Source organism: Lampetra planeri, chromosome 82 (assembly GCF_965212315.1).
Source record: "Lampetra planeri chromosome 82, kcLamPlan1.2.h2, whole genome shotgun sequence".
In the NCBI taxonomy this organism is placed as follows: Eukaryota; Metazoa; Chordata; class Hyperoartia; order Petromyzontiformes; family Petromyzontidae; genus Lampetra; species Lampetra planeri.
This window is the reverse complement of record NC_136186.1, coordinates 1,812,420-1,820,034: the sequence shown is the minus strand read 5'-3', so window position 1 is coordinate 1,820,034 and position 7,615 is coordinate 1,812,420.

Here is a 7,615-nt window from a genome sequence, read left to right as displayed (position 1 = left end):
CTGAAGTACGTTATGCTAATGACAGAAAAGCGTTCGATTCTAATGCCTTTGTTTCCACTCCAAACGCTTGGAATTATTAACAATATTCGGAATATTAGTCTCATATTTAACAAGTGTATTGAAGTCATAGGGTTAGGTTATTTGCATGAAGTCTTTTTCAAGTTCATACTTCCATTTGCTTGCCATTGCTACGGCACACTGGTTCGGATTATTCTTCCCATTTATGAAATCTCGCTAGAATCATTTGCATTTTCTTCTTGAACCTTAATCCACCACACACACCTTGCTGCTCGATTGTGGCATACCCATTTCTACTGCTAGGTGGACAGAGGCAGGGGGGTTTAAGAAACTCAACTATTTGTTTCAACTGCTGTGGCAGAAGGGGGGCAGAGGTGCAGTGGAGCAGAAGGGCAGTGGAGCATTGTACCTGAGGAGACGTGGGACAGTGGAGCAGAGGGGGCAGTGCGGAAAAGGGGCAGAGGGAAAGAGGTCATTGGGGCAGTGGTGTAGAGTGGCAGTGTTGTGCAGGAGGCGATTCACCTGAATATATTTTCCCACCACTATTTTTATTTGCTCTGAAGAAGGGCCATTTTCCAAAACGTCACTCAAATGTGTGTCCTTGTGTAATGACAGGATTACACCTGTTGACATTACAAAGTGACACGTGCTGTCCTGGGAAGGCATTTACGGGTACAGGCACATAAGTAACAGCCAATCAGGGAAGGAGGCGTATCTGTGGCAAAGGAAACAGGTGGGGTTAGTCGAAATGCTCTGGGAACCTGCTCGAATGTTCCACGAGAAGTGGTGGCTGGAGGCGGGGCTTAGCCACACCTGGGCGAATATAATGGGGAGCGGACCCGGTGCTCGGGGCTCGTGTGGGGTCCTGGGTCCTGGCTGTGTCGCTGTTCATCGAAATCTCTCTCCGTTGTCCGGCCACGTGGAAGATCTCCTGAATGGTTACATCGCCGTCATCATCATGCCGCCAGCCAACGGCGAGACGAGTGAGGGCGAGGGGACCACGCCAAGTGATCGGCTCTGCGTGCAGCCACTAGAGGTGTTATTGCCGAGAGTTCTAGTCAGTGAGAGGAAGAACCAGTGTTGGCCTGTATTGTGCCCACTGTGAGAAATAAAGAAGTAACCTCTATGTGACGTGTCGTGGAAGTCGATCATTACACTTGTACTGCCACACACACAGCTGGGACACCTTACATCCGAGCCAAGGCACATTTACCCAACACAGACAGCACTTGCAAGCAATTCAACGTTATGTTGTGTCATCATGGGTTTATTTCACAAAGTTTATATAGTACCAGCAACAACAATGGTATTGAATCTTATTCTTTACAGGAGTGGCTCTGGGGCTTGCCACGTGGTAGGTTTCGTCAATTGTCTGTACCAGACATGCCACCACAAAGCAGCACGCGGCGGAGGAGTAAGATGATCGCTCTCGCCACGTGAGCAAGGCCCCCTCGCTTCCTCTTCTTTCCCTGCATCACCACCTCCACCACCTGCACTTCCTCCACCTCCTCCTTTGTCTCGTCCTCCATCTCCTCCTCTTCATCCTCCACCACCATCTTTTCTCCATTCTCTGTCTTCTCCATTCTCTCCTCCTGTTCCTCCTCAACCTCCTCCACCACCTTCTCCTCTTCCTGTTCCACCTCTGTCTTGTTCTCCATCTTCTCTGCTTTGAAGCACTCTTTTCCAAAGCTTGGAGCAATCGGGCCCTGCACAGGAGTGGCAGAGGTGGATGCGGTGGCGGTAGCCGTGGTGGCGGTGATGGCGGTGAATGCAGTGGCGGCGGCAGCGGTGGCAGTGGTGGTGGTGGCGGTGATGGCGGTGGATGCGGTGGCGGCAGTGGTGGTGGTGGTGGCGGTGGCAGTGGTGGTGGCGGCGGTCGTGACGATGGTGGTGATGGCGGCGGCAGTGGTGGCGGTGGTGGCCGTGGTGGCGGTGATGGAGGTGGTGGCGTTGGTGGCAGTGGTGGTGGCGGTGGTGGCCGTGGTGGAGGTGATGGCGGTGGTGGTGGCGGCGGTGGTGGTGGTGGTGGCGACGGTGGTGGCAGTGGCGGCGGTGTTGGCGGTCGTGACGGTGGTGGCGGTGGCAATGGCAGTGGTGGCGGCGGGTTTTGTGGCAGTGGCGACAACGGCGTCGGTGTCAGTGGTGGCGGTGGTGGTGGCGGTGGTGGCGGTGGTGGCGGTGGTGGCGAGGCGCTGCTCCTGCTCAAGGCGCTTCTCATCCTCGACGCGTTTCACGTTGGCGAGACACTTCTCCTCCTCCTTCTCCTCCAGATTGTTCTCCTCAGGACACTTCATCTCGAGATGATGCTTGTCATCAATGAAGTACTTCACTTTAATGAGGCGCTTCTTGAGGAGATAGTCTCGGAAGTACTCCTCCTCTGTGCGGCACTTCGCCCTGGCAATGCGCTGCACCTCAAAGAGGCGCTCCTCTTCCATGGTGCATCTTTCTTTGCCAAGGTTCTTTTCCTGGAGATGCTTCACCCCGCTGACGTCCTTCAACTCCACAATTATCCTCTGATCAAGCAAAGATAAGCAAAGGAACATTCAGACATGCACATGCAAGCAGACATTCATACCCACAGGCATGCAAACGTGGACGTGCACATGAACCCAAACAAAAAAACAAACTCACACATGTAGGTACAGATGCAGCCATCCACATTCAGTCATTCAAACTTGCTTAGTGCACACAGACATAATTCATGTGACTGCCTGATATCATTCTGTCTTCATTGGTAACAAATGGCCACTTCAAGTGCCTGCATGAGTGGGACGGTGAAGAGATGCGGTGATGGTGTCGGGACATGATGTTGTGATATGGAGAGGAGAAGTAGTGGAATGTTCTCGAGAGATGGTGTATTGTGAAGGTATAGAGGCATGATGAGGCTCTAATATGGTGTATTGAATTGGTGGTCGTGTAGTGTGATGAGAAATGTGATGGTGAGAGTTGGTGTCGTGATATTTTGGTGTGGATGGTGTGGTGACATGGTGTGCTAGTTTTCGAGACAATGTCGTGTGTTTTAACCCTACAGACCCCATACACATCGTGCTCTCTTTTAGCCCCGCCCCCCCTCCCAATACGTTCCATTCATTGGCTACCACATTCTGATAAGCTCCTCCCCCCTCCTTAACTTGTATTTAAGAACTTGCATCTTGGAATCCCTGCCTCACTTGATACAGCAAATTCAGCTGTGACGGTCCCACCTGGGATGGAGACTTGTGTTGCCTCCGAAACGTCGTGATTTTAATTTTTTTATTTGTATTAATTTTTATTTTATTTTATACCTACGTGACTTTACCGAAATAACTAAGAGTATGAATCCTTGCAGTCACGAAAGCTTCAAATCTAGAACCCATACACACCTTTGGGGAGCGATTCTTGTAACTTTGGCCTGGGAAAGGGTCCACCTTATCCATAACGTCCCCCCACGTGGTCGACTGGCACGCCGACTCCCGGGCTATGAAGAACAGAAAATTCATTCCAAGGACGAGTAATGAATTAGAGAACGAAGGACATGGAGTTTCACAGAACTCATTTTGAGATCCCAGTAATTACCTCTTACCACCAACAGGACCTGCTATTGAGAAATATTCATCACATGGCAGTAAAACTTTACAAGTCATGTTTTTGTCGGCATTTTGAGACCGTAAATTACATAAGCTTGAGACCCCAGTTTGAACAAAGATGGCAGAAACTCAAATCTAAACCCATCCTCTTTGCCACACTTGATCATTACGTCTTCCCATTACCACCAAGCTATGTCTACGAAAAATCATTTATCAAGGAGCCTCCTCCTCCGCATATAATTTATGTGATGCAGGTATCTGGGACTTACCCTCATAGTCATCCAAGATCTCAGCCCACGTGATTTGTCCGTCCATGTTGTTGGGAAGGAGTAGATTTTGTTTGAAGTTGGATGGCCTGTGGAGGTTGGAACAACGCTCAGATTTTGCAACCTTTTGAATCACTCATCCTCTTAATTAATACATATTTGAACACTCATTGTACCAATCTAATCACTATCGTGACTATACTCTTGGGTTTTGTAGGTAAAAATAGATAAATAATAAAAATAAATAACAAATATTTATCGAAATAATAATAGAAATAAAATATCACGACGTTTCGGAGGCAACACAAGCTTCATTCATCAGGTGTAAAAAGGCACAGCTAAATAGCTGACTTAACAATGATATTTCACCTCTAATCCAGACATGCATGTTTATGTACAGCCCATTTGTATTAATCGACTGCTTGATAAATGACCCATATGCATTGTAGGTCATTAGGGTCATATGACCATACTTAAATGATTTGTTATAATACGAGCATGACGTCGTAGGTCACTTGATGTCAGAGGTACCACCCATGTGGGTGTGACATCACAGATTGGAGGCAACTATGGCAGCGTCTTGGGTCTGAACTTAAAGGCAGATTCCTCCCCAATTGTTGAATAACATTCAGTACATATAATGTAGGGCACAATTGTACCAGCAATCAGAACACAATAATTGTAGACATGTTATTAATATTCTATGAGATTTAAACGGATTAGTTATACTCGTTTTAAATGCTGACTCGCTTGGGGTCTAAACAACGACAGTAACAGCAACATTTCAGGGAATGCCAAGTATCCTAACAGTTCTACATTGAATTTTTATTTAAAGCATTCGTGACTGCAGGGATTCATATTCTTGGTTCTTTCGGTGAAGTCACATAGAAGGGAAACAATAAAATAATATTAATATAAAACAATACAATTATCACGACGTTTCGACTGCAACACAAGCAATCATCGTTAGGTGTGAAATCCACAGCAAGATTGCTGAAAATTGAATTGTGAACATATAAAAATAATGAAGCTTTAGTTTGTAGTCGAAATGTAAAATAAAAAGAAACCACATTCATCGTCAACAGGGTCGCTCACCTCGTTGAGGATTCGCTCTCAAAAGGCTTCTTCTGCTGCTCCCTCGTGTGCATTCCTCTCGACTGTGGGTGGAGGCGTGGCTGTGACGTAACAGAGGTGACGTCACTAGCGCGAGGCTCCGCCCCCCACGATCCCGGCTGGCGCATCACGTGGTGCAGTGCTGGTTGTGCGCGGGACCGGAAACAGTTTTTTATGTAGTTTATACTTTAGTTTTCTACGTGGTTGTTTAGTAACTGCAGCTACATATCATTAACATTCCTTTCCTTTGTTAATGCTACTTCCTGCACCCCCCTTGGTGCTGCTGATCCTGCATAATGCATGGGCATAATATGACTTTGAAACCCCCCTGCCCACCTCCTACGCATTTTCCATGAATATGCTAAATTCCTCTTCATATGCACATTCCTTTGTTAAGGCTCTCTTCTTCTTCCACCTCCAACTCAGCTTATATATAAGCCCCTAGCTTGGCATTGTCTCATTCTTCACCTGAAGACGGCTGCTTGCGTTGTAGCCGAAACGTCGTGAGAATTATTTTATTTTATTATGTTTTATTTTTATTATTTTTTTACTTCCCTTCTACGTTACTTTACCGAAAGAACCAAGAAGATGAATCCCTGCAGTCACGAAAGCTTTAAATCGAAATTTAACCCTCACCCCCAGTTCGCATTTCCGTCCCTAGGTTCGCATATATATATACATATGACATCCATACATACGAGTATCATGGGATTATTATGTAGGAGGTCATAGAATGAATCTAACTCATTTGCCTTGCTTTCATCCCTCGACTGATATTCATCTTCGGTGGATGCATGAGCAACGACCACTCCTCGTCTCCCGTTGATTGGGAGGTGTGCCCACGGTAGCCTGGGGCTTAGAGCTTTCCACACCTTACGCCACGCTCCCACGCCCCCTTGATTCGTTTTTTTTCTCAGAAGAAGAGCCCCCTGTTGTTTGGAATTCCCCAGCCACAAGTAAAGTTCTGTAAAAACAATCTGCTACCTCATCGGCGGTGCCGGACGTTAACGCTGCAGTGGATGTGAGCAATGTCCTGGAGGGAATATTCTTAGGTTTTTTCGGTAAAGTCACGTAGGTAAAACATTAAAATTAATGAAAGTAAAATAAAAATAAAAATCACGACGTTTCGGAGGCAACACAAGTCTCCGTCATCAGGTGGGACCGTCACAGCCAGATTTGCTGCATCAAGTGAGGCAATGATTCAAGATGTAATCCCTTAAGAGCAAGTTGAGGGGGGAGGAGAGGGGGGGCGGAGCTCATCAGAATGTGGTAGCCAATGAATGGAACGTATCGGGAGGGAGGGGGGCGGGGCTCAAAAGAATGCACAACGTGGTACAGGTCGGCGGCTTGGACGTTGTGCATTCTGTAAACTAATATTAATATATCGGCCATAACTGTGAAATACCATCTAAAATATCACAATGTTGATCGTGGTATACTTAAGTTAAGAGGTGCATGTGTTGACGTGGTTTAATGAAAATATTTAAGGACCACTGTGTGTCTAGACAACGAAAGTGAATTGTTATATTTGATCAATTTAAATGGTTAGAATTGCTATGGATACCCATCTGGATGGTGTAGTTTGTAAGTGTTGTTTATCATTATAACCATTATTAGTCTATAGCAGAAAGTCTCGTGTGTTTTTACACTGCTGTGTATGTACAGTGCTTTGTGTACGTATGTGTTTTAATTTTCCACGTGTTTTCACGGTAATTGCATTGAATGTGGAGCAGTTACCTATCGGATTACTTGTTGATGTGGTGTGATGTGCAGTGGTTGTGAGGTGGTTCAATTCCTGATTTTACTCTCGTAGTTAAGTGGTCTTGTGGAGCCAAAGTTTGAGAAAGACTGTGATCATATCTTTGCTCAATATTAAAAAATATATATTTCATTTTCCTCATTGTTTAATAATTACTGCAGATGATCGGTTCCAGGATGTATACGTGGATTTCATGTTCGTTGTTCCTGTGTTTGATGGCTTTCACTTCTGGATGGATAGCTTCTATCGATAAGGACGTCAATGGGGAATGACAAATAGACGTTTACGTGTTTGATTTTGAGAAGATTTTTTAACTATTGAATTCCTGAAAGTAAAATAATTGTCTCGTTCCTTAACTGTTTGACCAAAAAAAGATTGATTAATATTTTGATACGAGTGTTAACATCAATATTCTTGCAGATTAATAAAGACCTGATTTGTTTTTAAAGATAACTGATCGTTCGTTATATCCTTCCTTAAAAAGAACATGGACGAGTAGACATGCACACACGAGTGTGCTTCCAAACACGACTGTATACATATATATATACAGCAGCGTGCATTCACACACTAGTTGTAATATACAGGGGTGTACATACAGACAAAGCAGTAGACGTACACACACGAATGCTTCTCTTGTTGTAGTGTTTCTACTGTTATGGTTTATCGTATACGTAAAGTTATCTAATAGTTTGTTAACTGTACAATGCTTATATCACACACATGTCCACACACACACGAGCCAAAGACAAGTGAACATACACAGCAATGCAAATGCACACAGCCTTACAAGCTATACCATTTAGATGAGTATTAAAAGTTGATGACAGTAATTGTGATCTTGATTTGAAGCTGTCGTGACTGCAGGAATCCATACCCTTGGTTCTTTCGGC